Raw genomic sequence first — 17,986 nt, 5'->3', positions numbered from 1 at the left:
TCTCCCTGCAACTGGGACCCAGGATTCCTTCCCTCTGGCTGGCCGCAGGCACCCAGGGCCCACGCCAGCTTCGCCCAGGCCAGCCGCAGCTGCAAGGGACCATGGGCAGGCAGCTTCACCCAGCCCGCAGCTGCAGGTGCCCGGGACTGCGGGGTGGGTGGCTTGTCCCTCTCCTGGGCTGCAGCACCTGCTGCTGGTTCCTGAGACCATGGAGCATGAGGCTTGTCCCTCTCCCGGGCTGGGTCGCTGGTGCAGCCGCTGGTACCCAGGATCACAGGGTGAGCAGCTTGTCCCTCTCCCCAGCCACAGGTGCAGCCACTGGCACTTGGGACTGCAGGGCAGGCGGCTTGTCCTTCTCCCAGGCCGCAGCCTGTCAGGTCCCAATTCCTCTCTCCCCAGTGTTGAGTGGCTGAGCTGTTACAGTGTGATGGTGTGATGACCATATGCAAATTAACTCTTTATTATCCTATCTAATAAAAGAGAAACATGGTAATTAGCCGTACGTCCGCTACCCTTCCCATTGGCTAATCAGGGCAATAAGCAAATTAACTGCCAGCCAAGATGGCGGCCGGCAGACAGGCAGCTTGAAGTGAACATGAGGCTTGCTTGCTTCAGTGATGGAGGAAACCAACGTTCCCCGCCTGCCTTGCCGGCCTCTGAGCTTGCAGTTTGAAACATTGTTACAAATATAGAAGCTAAACAAAACCCCAGAAACCTGCTTTCAGTGAGCTGGGATCTCAGAGCTGGAGTTGAAACAGTGTTTCGATTATAGAACCCAAACAAACCAGATACCTGCTTTCAGCAGCAGAGGCCTCAGAGCTGGAGCCATAGCTAAAGCTGGCACAGAATTAAAAAAGAAAAAGAAAAAAAGGAGCAGTTGGGAGCTTCAGTCACCCACCAGCCTGAAAACAACCCTCAGTCCCTCACCCAGACTGTCCAGGCACCCCAGTGGGGACCCCCACCCTGAAGGGTGTGTGACCAGCTGCAGACAGCCATCATCCCCTCACCCAGGCTGGCCAGGCACCCCAGTGGGGACCCCCAAACTGATCCAGGACACCCTTCAGGGCAAACCAGCTGGCCCCAACCTGTGCACCAGGCCTCTATCCTATATAGTAAAAGGGTAATATGCCTCCCAGCACTGGGATCAGCGGAGCCGCAAGGCCTCCCGGCACCGGGGTCGTCGGAGCTGAGAGGCCTACCGGCACTGGGATCAGCATGACAGGGGGCAGCGCCCAAACCCCCTGATCGCCCTGAGGCTCTGTGTGTGACAGGCTGCGGTACCCCAACCCCCTGATTGGCCCTGCTCTGTGTGTGACAGGGTGTGGCACCCCAACCCCCCTCCCCCCATGGGCCCTGCTCTGTGTGGGATGGGGTAGAGTCATAACCTCCCCATCGGCCCTGCCCTGAGTGTGACAGTGGTGGTGCCCCAACCCCCTGATCGGCCCTGCTCTGTGGGTGATAGCGGGTGGCGCCCCAACCCCCTGATCCACCCTGCTCTGTGTGTGACAGGGGGCGGTGCCCCAACTCCCCTATCAGCCCTACTCTGTGAGTGACGGGTGGAGCTCCTCAACCCCCTTATCGGCCCTGCTCTGTGCATGACAGGGGGGAGCTCCCCAACCCCCTGATGGGCCCTGCTCTGTGCATGACAGGGGGGAGCTCCCCAAGCCCCTGATGGGCCCTGCTCTGTGTGTGACAGGGGGCGGTGCCCCAACCCCCCAATCGGCCCTACCCTGAGCGTGACTGAGGGTGACATCTCAACCTCCCTATCTGCCCTGCTCTGTGCATGACAGGGGGTGGCGCCCCAACTCCTCAAACAGCCCTGCTCTGAGCCCGACCAGGGGCTGCACCTAGGGATTAGGCTTGCACTCTGCCACCTGGGAGCAGGCCTAAGCCAGCAGGTTGTTATCTCCCGAGGGGTCCCAGACTGCGAGAGGGCACAGGCCGGGCTGAGGGACACACCCCCCCCCAGGTGCACAAAATTTGTGCACCGGGCCTCTAGTATAGAATAATAGTGACAAAGACTTTGTAGGCAAATACAGAAAGTTCAATGGTTTTAAGCAAAATTTAGCTCTTTTAATGTTAAGAAGACTTGGTTTACCTAAGTACTCAAAGACCTGATGATACAGAGCACAGAAAATAATTTTAATAAAACACAAAATCTTTCATTTGTGCATTCTCTTTATAATCTCTTATTAAGAGCATACAATAGTACAGGACAACTTTGTCTTTTTAACAGAAAAAGAACAAAGCTCTAATTTATATAAGCTTTCTTTTAATATTTAAATTCATTTACTTAATTTGATTTAATTAACTTTATCTTATTTAGCTTGATCATATCATATTTTCTTTTTCAAGATTCCTCTTTTATAAATTTTTCACAACTTTCCTTGACCCTATTTTGTCTCCTCTTACTCATTCAGAAATAACCAACTTATTGTAAGACAAATCACTTTTTATAAATGTCCTCAGAAATGCATTCTCATACTTTATACCTTTTTTTACCATTATTATTCATGTTATTTTATTCTATATAATAAAGAGGTAATATGCAAATTGGCCATCACACCCTCACACAAGTTGGCTGCCCCCATGTGGTCACAAGATGGCCGGCAGGGGAGGGCAGTTGGGGGGTGATCAGGCTGGCAGGGGAGGGCACTTGGGGGTGACCAGACCAGCAGTGGAGGGCAGTTGGGGGGGACCAGGCCTGCAGGGAAGGGCAGTTAGGCACAACCAGGCCAGTTGGGGGGGACCAGGCCTGCAGGGGAGGGCAGTTGGAGGCTATCAAGCTGGCAGGGGAGCAGTTAGGTGTCAATCAGGCCAGCAGGGGAGTGGTTAGGGGGTGATCAGTCTGGCAGGCAAGCAGGCGAGCATTTGGAAACCAGCAGTCCTGGATTGTGAGAGGGATGCCCGACTGCCGGTTTAGGCCTGATCCCATAGCGATCTAAACCAGCAGTCAGACATCCCCCAAGGGGTCCCAGATTGGAGAGGGTGTAAGCTGGGCTGAGGGACACCCACCCCAAGGGCACGAATTTGGTGACCGGGCCTCTAGTTTACATATATTCATGGCAGATCCAAATTTACCTTTTAGCTTATTTGTAATAAGAATTCAAAAGTAGGTAAACCAAGACTTATTTAGCAGTTAATATTTCAATATTTTATCTTATTTGGAAATGATCTGGATATTTAATGACTATTTGTCATTTAATTTAGCTGGCAAAACAGTAAAGTTTCAAGGTACTAAAAGATTTTAGGAAACTATTTTTAAGTACAAATACTATAACATATACAGTTATTACTAAAAAGTTACAACTAAAAACAACATTTTCATCCTACTTACATTTACCTGATTTACTTTATTTTAACAATTATGGATAGGTTAGTTATAAAAATTTTATCATACCAAGTTATTCTTTCTGACAAATTCTGTAATAGAGATAACATGATCTCATTTAACTAATAAACCCAGATAGAATAAAACTATTATACTTAACTAGAGGCCTGGTGCATGAAATTTGTGCACTGGGGGGGGGGGGGTCCCTCAGCCCAGCCTGTACCCTCTCCAATCTGGGACCCTTCAGGAGATGTCTGACTGCCAGTTTAGGCCCGATCCCACTAGCAGTCAGACATCCCTCTCACAATCTGAGACTGCTGGCTCCCAACCACTCACCTGCCTGCCTGCCTGATTTCCCCTAACCACTTCTACCTGCCAGCCTGATCACCCCCTAATCTCTGCCAGCCTGATCGACACCTAACTGCTCCCCTGCTGGCCTGGTGCCCCCAACTGCCCTCACCTGCAGGCCTGGTACCCCCTCCCCCCCAACTGCCTCCCCTGCAGGCCTTGTCCTCCCCAACTGCCCTCCCTCCCTTGCAGGCCCAGTCATCCCCAACTGCCCTCCCCTGCTGGCTTGGTCGCCCCTAACTGCCCTCCACTGCTGGCCTGATTGCCCACAACTGCCATACCCACCAGCCAATCAGAGCGACTATATGCAAATTAACCCAACCAAGATGGTGGCCGGCAGCCATGGAGCTGGAGCAAGCAGGAGGCTTGATTGCCCCAATGGTGGAGGAAGCCAAGCTTCCCAGCTCGGAGCTCTACTCAAAGCAACAAAGTTTCAATTATAGAAGGTAAATAAACCCCAGATACCTGCTTTCAGCCAGCCATGGCCACGGAGCTGGAGTGAGCAGGAGGCCCATTCTGGCCGGCTCTGAGCTCCACTCCAGGCTACAAAGTTTCAATTATAGAAGGTAAATAAATCCCAGAATAATAAAAGAAAAAGAAAAAAAGGAGAGGCTGGGAGCTTCCGTCGCCGGGGAGGCTTGGCCAGCCTGAAAATGGCCCTCAGCAACTCACCCAGACTGGCCAGGCACCCCAGTGGCGGCCCCCCACCCTTAAGGAGGTGTGGCCAGCCTGAAAAAACAGCTATCAGCCCCTCACCCAGGCTGGCTGAACCTCCATGGGGTGAGGGTCCCCACTGGGGGGGGGGGGGGCTTGACCAGCCTGCAAACAGCCATCAGCCCCTCATCCAGGCTGGCCAGGTACCCCAGTGGGGACCCCCACCCTGAAGGGGTGTGACCAGCTGCAAACACCCATTAGCCCCTCACCCAGGCTGGCCAGGCACCCAAGCGGGACCCCCACCCTGATCTGGGACACCCTTCAGGGTAAACCAGCAGGCCCCCACCCATGCACCAGGCCTCTATCCTATATAATAAAAGGGTAATATGCAAATTGACCCTAACAGCAGAATGACTGGGAATGACTGGTCACTATGACACACACTGACCACCAGGGGCCACACGCTCAAGGCAGGAGCTGCCCCCTGGTGGTCGGTGTGCTCCCACAGGGGGAGCTCTGCTCAGCCACAAGCCAGGCTGATGGCTTCCAGTACAGTGGTGGTGGTGGGAGCCTCTCCCGCCTCCTCAGCAGCGCTAAGGATGTCTGACTGCAGCTTAGGCCTGCTACTTGCTGGCAAGTGGACATCCCCTGAGGGCTCCAGGGCTGCCATAGGGATGTCTGACTGCCATCTTAGGCCCAATCCCCTGGGGAGCAGGCCTAAGCAAGCAGGTGGTCATCCCCCGAGGGGTTCCCAGACTGCGAGAGGGCACAGGCCAGGCTGAGGGACCCCCTCCCCGCCGAGTGCCTCTAGTTTTAAAATGTCAGCCATGAGAATGGTACAATAAGGCAAAAAACCCAATCATTTATAGCAGTTGAGGTAAGTTAAGTTGTATTATTTCAGATGGCTAAGGTTTTTTCCTATTAATATTTGTGGAGAAGACAATTAAGATTTATGTTTGCCCTTGGAAAGGAGCCTTGGAGCCATAGCAGCAATTTACACTTTAAGAAAAATTAAAGCACCTGCTCAGATGCCCAGAGTTTCTTTGGGGATCCTTTTGAAGCTTTTTTTAAAAAGTCATTTTGCCTTTTAGAAGCTTCTGCATATCAATCACAGAATGCATTGATATTAAATGGGGTGGGCTCTCCAGGTAGACTTAGAACAAAGGGTTTTTTTAAATGGCCATTAGAGTTTTAAATTACTTTGAGTAAGTTAGTCTATTTTATTTAAACAGCTCAAGTGGAGAAACCAATGTGTTTGTAAATAAAACTAGTAGAGTTCCTGAGGTAGGAATTTTTGGGGAACTTTTAGAGCAGCGGTTCTCAACTTTGGCTGCACATTAGAATCACCTGGGAATCTTTTTAAAATCCTGATTTCTGGGCCTCATCCTCCAGAAATTCTGTTTCTTTGTTATGGGATGGGGCCACAACATTAGTAACAAAGAAACAGAATTTCCGGAGGGTGAGGTCCAGAAATCAGGATTTTAAAAAGATTCATTACTAATGTTGTGGCCCCACCCCATAACAAAGAAACAGAATTTCTGGAGGATGAGGCCCAGAAATCAGGATTTTAAAAAGATTCCCAGGTGATTCTAATGTGCAGCCAAGGTTGATAACCACTGTTTTAGAGGATGAAGATCTCATGTAAAGATAAATTCCCCTGAAAGCTATCATGGCCAGACAAAATGACAAAAGAGATGGTAAGGCTATCTTTGAACTATTTAATTACTTAAAGTCCTTTAAGTACTAATTGAAAATGCTTCTTATTCAGCTTCTTATTTCTAAAAGTTTCTAATTGTATATGTAAATACACTAATTTTGGAATTTCAAAAGATCCCCAAGTGGCCACTGTCACTCCAAATTGTCTTTTGTAACAGAGGTCCATCAAAATAGATAATTAACAGAGGATTGACTATAATGTTTAAACATAAATCCAGCTGGTGTTGCAGATGGGGGTTGTCATTCTGTAGCTGATTTAGACAAAAAACTGGTATCAGAGAACTCATGAATAAAAGCTCTGAGCCTCAGCTTGAGGAGGGAGACTAGAAACAAGAAAAGTCACCACTGGAACCCCAGAGCACAAAAATTGAGCAGCTACCTTGCTCAAATCCAACAGTGCTGAAATTAAAGCAGAGAACTTTTTGGATTCCACAATGCTGACACCACAAATGTCGACTGAGTTCAAAGAGTCAGGAGGCTTTGGCCAGAAATAAATGATAAAATTTTATTCAAAGGTCTTAGAGTTGCAAACTAGAAACAGCTAGGCAAAAGCCTATAAGTGTTCCCAAGAAGAAATAAAAGTTAACAGTTTTATTGTAAAAATTATATCCTTGAGACTATTCAGTCCTGCATTCTTAGCCCTTGGATTGATCTAGGACTATTATTAGTCACATATCAGAAGATCTGGATGATGGCTGCCAGCTGGTCTGAGGATGGGCACCAGGAGGTCTGGTCATGTCCTGAGACCTTAGTTTAGGGCAGTGATGGCGAACCTATGACACGCGTGTCAGAGGTGACACGCGAACTCATTTTTGGTTGATTTTTCTTTGTTAAATGGCATTTAAATATATAAAATAAATATCAAAAATATAAATCTTTGTTTTACTATGGTTGCAAATATCAAAAAATTTCTATATGTGACACGGCACCAGAGTTAAGTTAGGGTTTTTCAAAATGCTGACACGCCAAGCTCAAAAGGTTTGCCATCACTGGTTTAGGGGATAGTCAGAGGGCTATCTGTAGGTTTAATGTATGTCCAGGCTTGACGCACAATGAACTAGTATATATCTAAGTATTGACAGGACTGCAAAGTTCAAAAGTTTAAGTTACCAGGGTAGTTAAGAATCCTTTACTCAAGCTTCAACCTTCATAATGTTAATAATTTAGCAGCTTGGTTAAAATGATAGCATTTTGCTTTTTCTCTAGCTTTCCTCATTCCTTGGGACTTGTGCAGTAGGCATTCCTTCAGCCCCAACCACCAGATAGTCTTCTATGAAGCAGCCTCTCCCACAGGGGCCTCCTCCAGAAGTCTACCCTGGAGTATTACCTGCAAAATGACCACAGTCAATCCCATTTGCTTTATGGGCTCTCGGGTGTCTTACCAGTAGTTACCACAGCTTCACTTACCACTCAGCCCTAGCAAGGCAGTCCAAAACCTGGAGTTCTGTGTTTTGTAAGAATTTTCTTAGTGAATATTTTAGGGCTTAAGAGGAGGGATATGCTTCCCCCCATCCCCTGCCTCCACCTATGACCCACCCTCTCCTGACTGTGCCTAGCTGTAGATCCCTAGCTGCCCTGAACTGCTCTGCACATGCTTGCTGTAGAATGCACCTTTTGCCGTGCTTTGGGCAGCAGCTGTCCTTTAAACCTGTAGAGCTGGGGCCTGGATAGTCCTCAAAGACTATGCGGACCACCTCTAGAAATCACCCTGAAGTGGTAGCTACAGATTAGAGACAGTCAGCCCTATGTGGACTCTCAGCATGAGAGTCCTGGGCTCTTCCATCAATCAAGGTCTCAGGTGTCTCTTTTGAGATGATTCCCTGTCAGCCAGGCCGGCTGGCCCTGCCCTGACAAACAAGCTAGTACCCTCCAGCTCTGCCTTCAGGGAGAATGTGCTCACCCTCTGGCCACAGCAGTAAATTGTCTAATTTGAGGCTTAGAAGTAGGCAGCTGTCTTGTATTAGAGGGATTCTGCTCCTGTGACCAGTCCTCTCCCAAACTATTCCTTAGCTTAGGTCCCTGGCATCCCTACGGCCAGATCCACGCATGCACAGTTTGCATTCCTTCCGCGGGCTGTGGGCAGCAGGGCCCTTCAGACCTGAGGAGCTGGGGCGCAGCCTCACCCACCTGTATACTCTCAAGTGTGGAGAGAGACCACCCTCTCAAAACAACCCTGGGGCAGCAGCTGCATATTGGAGACAGTCATTCTCATTTGGACTCGCTGCCTCCTGGGTGGAGAGCTTCTCTAGCTCCCAGGTGAATGTTATAGAGCACACCCCAACTCATCCTCCCAGCCCCACCCTAGCAAGGCAATGGAGTAACCCAGCACTCTGCACTCAGTCTGAATATTACTCATTGGGTATTATAGGGATTTCAAGGTGACATCACCTTGTTCTTCAAGAACTCATCTTGAGACCCAAGCCCTCCCAACCCTTGTCAGTTCCAGATCCTTGGCTATTCTGATCTGCTTCACACATTGGTTGGGCAGTAGGCATCCCTTCAGCCAACCTGGGGCAGCTGGGGCCCAACCTAACCACCTGGAATCTTTAGTAAGGAGATGGCCTAACTTCTAAAAATAACCTTAAGGTGGCAGCTAAAATTGGCCACAGTCAGTCTCTATGGAAACCTGACTCTTGAGGGTCCTGGTGGGCTTCTCCAGCAACCGGTGGTCCCAGCTGCTTTTATTAAGTGACTAGAGGCCCAGTGCATGAAATTCGTGCACTTGGGGGAGGGGGTTCCTCAGCCCAGCCTGCGCCCTCTTGCAGTCCAGGAGTCCTGCGATCGATTGCCCCACAGAAGGAGGCCCCGCCCACCCACTTCAGCCCTCAGGTTGGTTGCCTGGGCCTCCCTCTTTGGGGTGATCATGGGGTGATGGCAGGGCCCCTCTGACCAATCACCTCACACACGCCTTGGCTGGCCTGGCACCAGTGCATGTCATAGCATGGTTGTCCGGACAGTTGTTCTGCTGGTCTGCCGTTCGGTCAATTTGCATATTACACTTTTATTATTACAGGCAGTCCTCAGGTTACATTGGAGATCTGTTCCTATGGCATGATGTAACTCGATTTTCACCATAAATCGGAACCCACCTATATAAGCACCTATGTCACTCACATGGAGCACATACACAGCAATAATGAAGTAAAACAGTAAAAAAAATTAAAGGAAAGATAACTCCTGACCTTTACTTGTGGTAAATAAATAATAAAAAACATAAAGCACATATGTACATACATTGAAATGATGGAACTTTTTCTTTTTTATAAATACTGTAAATGGGAGATGGCGACGTAACCACGAAACGATGTAAGTTGAGTCCGATGTAACCCGAGGACTGCCTGTATAGAAGATTGCTCGGTCAGTTGGCCTGGCCCCACCCTTGCAAGGCAGACCTATGTCCTCCAGCTCTCCTTTCCAGGGGAAATATCTGAATTTGTGTAGTGCAGTGACTGGATTTGCACAAATGCTTGTGTCCACAAGATCCTATTCCTGTGACCCAGCCTCTCCCAACCCATGGGCTCTTCCAGGTCCCTGGCCACCCTGGGTTGGGCTGCTCATGAGTGCACAGTGGGCTTTGGCAGCTGGCCCTCCTGGCCTGTCCAGCTGGTGCCTGTTTTCAACCACCTGCATGGTTTCCCATTTGGAGAGGGCCACCCAATGGCAAGCTCCCTCTAGCTGCAGCAGCAAATCAGCCACAGTTAGTCCCACTGTACTTAGTGCCTCAAGAGGTCCCAGACTTCTGAAATCCTGCATTCAGTTTAAATATTGCTCATTGGATAGCTTAAAGCTTGCAACATGGCATAAACCTTGTCCCCCAAGGACCCATCCTGTGACTCGACCTCTCCTGGCTCTTCCATTTTCAGAACCCTGGCTACTCTTACCAGCTCCATACATGCATGGGCATAGGCACCTCGTGACCAACCTCTGGCAGCCTGTGCGTTCAAGACAGGGGATCCGGGAGCTGTCCCTAACCACCTGCTAGCCTCCAGGTGTTGAGGAATCCCACCCCATCCTGGCAATACTGTGTCCACACTTGGGCCTTCTGCCCAGTGGTATCCTGGGCTTCTCCACTGTCAACATATCCAGGTGTCTTATTCCAGGGAACCATGTCTGGCCAGCCCAATGGGCTCCACCCTGGCAAGGTAGGGCAGTTTAGCTTTTTCCAGCAGAGCCTTTGGAGGAAATACATGAATTAAGTAAGTTAGGGCTTTTATCTGCCTTGTGCTCCATGAGCGAGCGCCTAAGACCCCTGGACTCTCCAGACACCTGTCTCTTGTTACTGGGTCCACTTGGCATGTGAAAGGCACATGAACAGCAAGCACCCCGTCAGCTGACCACTGGCAGATGTTGCCCTCATGGCCAGGATATCTCAAGGTGGTCCCAACGACCTGAACAGCCTTCAGAGGTGGAGGAGCCCCCCTCGCTGGTGACAGTCAGTCCCCATCTACATGTGCTGCCCACTGGCACCCCAGGCTTCTCCAGCCATCAAGAAAGTGTTTCTTATCAGGAGAAATGGAGCCGACAAGCCGACTGGCCCCACTCTGGCATTGCAAAAATGTCTGGCTTTTTCCAGTCCAGCCTTTAGAAAAATATGTGTATTTGAATAAGTTAGTGTTTTTTAAAAATATATATTTTATTGATTTTTTACAGAGAGGAAGGGAGAGGGATAGAGAGTTGGAAACATCAATGAGAGAGAAACATCGATCAGCTGCCTCCTGCACACTCCCTACTGGGGATGTGCCCACAACCAAGGTACATGCCCTTGGCCGGAATCAAACCTGGGACCCTTGCGTCTGTAGGCTGACTGGTTAGGGCAATAAGTTGGTGTTTTTAATTAGGCATCCGCCTTGTAATGGAAGAGCCAGCACCTGGGACCTTCAGCCTCTTCCACACCTGCTTCTTGTTCCTGGTGCAGGTTAGACTGGCCTGCAGGAGCACAGGCATGTGCAGTATGCATTCTGTCAGCCTGCTTCTAGTGGCCTGTTCCCGCCAGGCAGAAAAGCTAGGGGTGTTCCCCAACCACCCACACAGCCCCAAGGGGTGAAGGGCGCCCCCGCCCCCTGCAACCTGAAGCTAGTTCCTCCTTATAGGGAAGTACTATCCTGTAGTGCCCCATCCTTCTCCAGCTGTCAAAAGGACCAGGTGTCTCAATGAGGGAACATCTGCTCTTGAACTGGAAAATGGGAGGATGGTGGGTGGAAATGTAGAGGCAGTAGGGAGAGTGGTAGGTAGGAGATGAGGTTTATGGGAAGGTGACACGGTGGGAAGTGGACCAAGGAGATATATTTTTGGGGTACAATTCATGGCTTGCTGATTAACTGAATATGAGAGATAAGGAAAAGGGAACAATAAAAAATGCCAACTTGGAAGTGTGAGCAATGAGCTGATAGAGGTGCTGTTTACTGAGTCAGGGGAGAGTGGGAGAGCATGAGGAGCCAGAGGGCATGTTGCATGGAAAATGAAATGGGCACTTCTTGCCATACTCTGTTTTTTTAATGATTGTCTCTCCCCAACCCACTTTTTTTTTCTTCTCTTAGCCATTAGAATATTATTTTGCTCCTAGCAAGGGGGCCCAGGGGAAGCAAGGCATGAACAGGAGCCAGACTAGTTCAGCTTCTCAAGGTCCCAGCCCCTTTTTGTTTTTGTTTCTCCAGCCTCAGTCTGGGGCTTTCCTTGTGGTGTGAGATGACTGCTGAACCCTCGGTGTTGGAAGAAAATTCTCCAAGAATAGTTCATTTTTGCATGGTCCAGTCTTTCTGAGCAAAGGCACATTTCAATAGCAAATCTTTGGAAACTGAGAGAGTGTCTCCCTAAAGGTAGAGAACCTCCAGGGGGATTTGGAGAGTTAAAACGCTCTCCTTCTCCATCCTAGCGACATTCCTACTCTCCAAGTTTATAACCTAGTGATGCCTTCCCTCTCTTTCCTAAAGGAAATTTGAGTAATGAGTAATCTCAAGAGGCAAATGTACCAATAGTTTATGAGCCTCCTAATTTTGGGATTCCTTTACTGTGATGCAAACACAATGGGCAGGTAGATTCTGGTTCTCACTGTGTCCTCCCCCTGGGATTGAGGAACCTGCTCTGGCTGCTTTTGCCATGAGTAATCACCTGTTTCTCTGACTCAGAGCGCCTCCTGCCGCCTGACAGTATTTATACGGTCTATAAACTATGGTAGGCTAACTCGTTAACTTGCAAGTAAGGCAATGTCTCAGCCCTTCTGTTTCTGACAACAAATCGAAGTCTCAGGTGCACAGGCTGAGGCTGTTCTTGTAAAAGCAGTCTTAGAACCTTTAGCTTATACAATTGGCCAGAACTTGGCAACTTAGCACTCCGCAAGGCAAAGAAGTTTGAGGGTACATGTGAGATTTCTAGCTGCATGCCTTGCCACCCCAGACTACCTTAGAGTCTGATACCAAGGAATAAGGTGGGAGTGGGTGTCAGTGACACAGCTAACAGCGCCTGTCCCAGGGTGTTTGTAACCCTGCCGTTCCACAGCTATCTTTCCCAGCTTCTCACAATTTCCTATCAATGGAAATATTTTTCAAGTTTCAAACAACCTACAGTTGTTGGGTAGGGCATTGGTAGGCGTGGTCTGAATCCTAGTGTGCTGTTTAGTAATGGTGTGCCCTTAGGAAGGTCATGATCTTGCTTAGTCTCAGCTCCTGAAAATTGAAAATGATGATTTAAAAAATTCCCGACATGGTGACTAGGAGGGAAAAATGTGTCAATACATGTGAAGATTTGTAGTAAATATGAATCCCAGCTGAGAGGGTGGAAAGTGAAGGGCAAGTCCAGCACTTGTTGGCAGCATGGAGCCAAGTCACCTTTCAGAACAAAGCAAGAGTCTGCTTCAGTGACGTTCCACATCCAAGTTAACACAAGGTCAGCACAAGACCGTATGTCCTGACAGCCAACGACACCCAGGACTCCTGAACCGCACAAGCAACGGGCAGTTATTACCACTCCACTCCGGGGAAATATGCAGAGGGTCAGTCTGGACCATGGCCTCAAGATAGTGGAACATGAGTCTGGGCTTTCACTTACTGCAGCTTTAGTGGAAATAATTGGGTTGCATGTTTTCCTATTTGCATAAATAAAAGTACTTTCAACTTGGCACAGAAGCTTCCATGCATACAGAGCAATGCTCAGCATGGACCAGGAGAAGGAAAACACGACTGAGGAATCAGCATCCAGTCTTTACCACAAGCCTCTCCCATAAACCCATGCTCTGCTCGGATGGGACTGAAGTCCCAATATCTACAGAACCATTTGTACCCTTCTCAAATGTATTCTGCAGCTTTCTCGAAACTTATTGAGCAAACCAGAGATCAGAATGTTAAAAGGCATCATTGATTTATATTAATTATGTACCATTCACAGCTATTCCAAATAAAGAGTGCATAATTAATACATATAAAGAAGCTTACAGCAATGGAAGATGCTTGGTTGTTCTTTTCTGAAATTTTATACATTATTTCTAAAGTTATTTACTGATGAATTAGATTGTGTCTGAATCAAAACCATTGTCTGATTGTTTTGTGCCTCCAGTGGTAGCACCTGCTTCTTCCCAGGACTCAGTCTGCCCTTCAGGCCTTCAAAGCTTTCCTCTCTGGGAAGCTGATTGCATAATGTGACCTGGCTCCTGGCCAATCATTTGTTCTATTTTTTTTTGTTTGCAATTTTTTATTACAACTTAACTCAATGAACATAAAAATCACCTTTAAAGTGTACAATTCAGTATTTTTAGTATATTACAAATCTGTGCAACCACCAGCACCAATCCCAGAATATTTTAATTATCCACAAAAGAAACCACATCCTCCTTAGCAGTCTCTCCTCATTTCCCTCTCACCTGGCTCCTTGCAAACACTAATCTACTTTCCGTCTCTACAGATTTGCCTATTCTGTATATTTCATATAAGTAGAATAAAATGATATGTGGGCTTTTGTGTTTGTCTTCTTTCACTCAGCATAATGTTTTCAAAGTTCATCCATGTCATAGTATGTTTATCCATGTCATAGTGTGTTCACCTATTCTCCAGTGTTCCTTTTATGGCTGAATGATATTCCATTGTATGAATCTACTGGATTTTGTGTATCCATTCATTAGTTGATGGACATTTGGGTTGTTTCCACTTTTTTGCTATTATGAATATGCTGCTATGAACATTTGTGTACAGGTTTTATATGAAGATATATTTTCAGTTCTTTTGGGTACGGACCTAGGAACAGAATTGCTGTGTTATCAGTAAAACTGTTTAACATCTGAGGAACTGGTAAAGTGTCTTCCAAAGTGGCTGACTAGTTTATATTCCCAACCTCAGTGAGTCCCAGTCTATATGTGAGAGTTTCATTACTGCACATCCTCACCAACACTTGTATGTGTCTTTTTTATTCTAGCCATCTTAGTGGGTGTGAAGAGGTATCTTACAGTTTCAGTTTGCATTTCCCTAATGACTAATGATGTTGAGCCTTTTTTTAAGTGCTTATTGGCCACTTGCATATCTTGTTTGGAGATGTCTGTTTAATCCTTTGTCCATTTTTAAATAAGGTTGTCACCCTGGCCTGTGTTCCCAGTGGTTAGATCATTGGCCCTCTTACCAAAAGGTCGTGGGTTCAATTCCAGTCAAAGGCATGTACCTGGGTTGCAGGTTCAACCCCTGATCCCTGTAGGGACACATAGGAGAGGCAACCAATCAATGTATCTCTCTCATATTGATCTTTCTCTCTCTCTTTTCTCTTTCATCCTCCCTCCCTTCCACTTTCTTTTTAAAAAAACAAACAAACAACAACAACAAAAACACAGAAGAAATACCCTTGGGTAAGGATTAACAAAAAAATTAAATTAGGTTGTCTTTTTATTATTGAGTTGTAAGAGTTTTTTATATATTCTGGATACTATACTCTTATCAGATATATAATTTGCAAATATTTTCTCCAATTTTTTAATTTATTTTTTTTCTTTCTTAATAGTGTACTTTGGTGCACAAAAGTTGTTAATATTTTAACTTTATTTATTGTTGGCTATTATAGATGCCCCGTCCCCTCACCCCCACCCCCACGTCCCTCTGGCCATCACCACATTGTCGTCTGTGTCCATGGTTATGCACATATGTTCTTTGGTTAATCCCTTCACCTTCTTTCATCCAGTCAAAAGTTTTTAATTTTTATGAAATACAAATAATCTATTTTTTTTCTTTTGTTGCATGTGATATGATACCAAGGTCATGAAGATTTATACCTATATTTTCTTCAAGTGTTTTATTTATTATTATTATTTTTTAAAAATATATATGTTCCATTGATTTTTTACAGAGATAAAGGGAGAGGGATAGAAAGCCAGAAACATCAATGAGAGAGAAACTTTGACAAGCTGCCTCCTGTACACCCTCCACTGGGGACGTGCCTGCAACCAAGGTACATGCCCTTGACTGGAATCGAACCTGGGACCCTTCAGTCCACAGGCCGACACTCTATCCCAGGGGTGGGCAAACTTTTTGACTCGAGGGCCATAATGGGTTCTTAAACTGGACTGGAAGGCCGGAACAAAAGCATGGATGGAGTGTTTGTGTGAACTAATATAAATTCAAAGTAAACATCATTACATAAAAGGGTACGGTCTTTTTTTTTTTTTAGTTTTATTCATTTCAAACGGGCCAGATCCGGCCCGCGGGCCGTAGTTTGCCCACGGCTGCTCTATCCACTGAGCCAAGCTGGTTAGGGCTTCTTCAAGTGTTTTAGTTCTTACATTTAGGTCTTTGGTCCATCTTGAGCTAACTTTTGCCTATGGTGTGGGGTAAGGATCCAAATTCAGTCATGCATGTGTATGTCCAGTTGTCCCACCATCATTTATTAAAAGCCTATTCTTTTCCCAGGGAATGGTCTGGGCACACTTGTTAAAAATCAGTTGACCATATGTTTATTTCTGAATTCTCCATTCTACTCCATTAGTCTGTATGTCTGTTCTTACACAAGCACCACACTGTCTTGATTACAGTAGCTTTGTACTAGGTCTTAAACCCAGGAGTGTAAGTCTTCCAACTTTATTCTTCTTTTTCAAGATTGCTTTGGCTATTCTGGATCCTTTGCATTTCTATATAAACTTTAGGATCAACTTGGCTGTTTCTGTAAAAAAAGAAGAAGAAAACCTAAAAAAAAAAAAAAGCAGGGACATATGTCAGTCAGTTTTTGCTCAATAATTGGAGACTATTTATTAGGAGTCCTTAGTTACAGAGTTAGGAACTCAGTGATCTGAGGGTAATTCAGCGTACTTGAGCTTAAATATTACCCCATCTCTTCAAACAATCACCAGGCACACTAAGGGAAATGATGGATAATCAATTTAGGAGGTCAAATTGCTCAGAGAGACCAGGAATGTCCTGACTCGACTGTCATCTTCTGTTCCTTCTGCCTTGCTGTCCTTGCCAGCTTGGACTCTAGCAGAAGCCTGAGTCCTGGCCTGAGGCCTGTGCAAATGGCTGGGAGACTCCGGCAGGTCACTTTCTTCTCCAGCAGTCCAGGCCCTGTGTGCTCTCAAATCTTGAGAGGGCTCTGGTCCCTAAGTCCTACATCCCAGTGCTCAGAGACCCTATAAATCTTCTATGCACACACTCTAGCAGAAGCCTCCCCTCCCATCAGAGAGCTTTGCAGGGACACTTGGAAGAAACAGCATTGCAAGGACCCTGGGCTCTGATTCAAAAATTGCTGGCTTCTAAGTCACAGACAGTTAAGCACGCTAATCCATAAGGGCAAAAGGCAAAATAAATAGATAACAGCAGTTTTTAATCATATAAAAACTAAATGTTGATCCATGTAGGAATGTCAGGGAACTTCACATTCCCACTGCTGCTTGGGACTCATGGGCCATGCAGTTTTTATTTTCTCTAGCTGCAGTGTTCCAAGTCTCCTAGGCAAGGATTCCTAGCGAATTAAACCTCTGTACACTGAGCCTTTTGCTACTGTCCTTTCTCAGGGAGTCAGAGTACAATTTGCAGATGAGCTTCCTGCTCTGGGAATCATGAAGAAGTTCTGCAGGTCTCTGGGACTGTCAGGGGCTGGTGGGAGAGCTCTGTTGAAGGCACTGGTTTCACAACCATCCTGGTTGGTTATGAGCACTGTAAAAACACTGCTGCCCCATGTGGCTACTTTTTTTTTTTGGTCAAGGGGCCTCAGTTTCCCTGGCCTTTGAGTGATTAAGTACACCTGATGCAGGGATGAAAACCATTTGGGAGTCCCTGGCTGGCCTATAACCCTCTCGGGGAATGAACCACCTGCCTGGCTTCTGTGTGTCTTCCATGCCCACAATCCATTAGCTGAGCAGTGACCAATCAGACTCTCTCTTTCTGGAATTGGGAGATCTACCCAAACTGCTGTCACTCAATGCCTTGTACATGGACTTGTATGGATATGTCAAATGGCCACCATGTGTGGGCCAAGGTTTGGAGAGCAGGTAACCTGAGTGAGCAGAAACGCTGGGTTCAGGAGAAAGTCAGAAGTAGAAAGAAAGGAAAATAAGCAAAGGGCAACGCCCATGCCTACCTTCCCCATAATGCTAGCTGGGCCTGCTGCAGTGGCCAGGCCCAGCCCAGATGCGGGACGAACCATGAAGGACATCTGTCCTATCCAGCTCCTCCGACTTTGCTACCTAAGTGGGGGAACCCAGGAGTACCCCAGGATCCAGGGGCACTTGGGCATGTCTGAGGAATATTTTTTAGGCGTTTTGCCTTTTTAAAAAAATTAATTGCGGAAGCATTTTACCTTAGTATAGGTCAATGCTTAATAAAAAGTGTTTTCCTACAAAATTTTCGAGCTAAAACCGTGTCCCCTTGGATTCTGGATTCCTGATTTACTAGCCCCACTTTGAGAAACAAGGAATTTGTCAGGCGTCTGATTTCACAGGTGAGAGGATGAAGCCAAAGACAGGGCCTTTCTCCTTTC

Source organism: Myotis myotis, unplaced genomic scaffold (genome assembly GCF_014108235.1).
Source record: "Myotis myotis isolate mMyoMyo1 unplaced genomic scaffold, mMyoMyo1.p scaffold_m19_p_2, whole genome shotgun sequence".
Taxonomy (NCBI): domain Eukaryota; kingdom Metazoa; phylum Chordata; class Mammalia; order Chiroptera; family Vespertilionidae; genus Myotis; species Myotis myotis.
The sequence above is the reverse complement of the archived record's forward strand: the minus strand, read 5'-3'. Positions refer to the sequence as shown.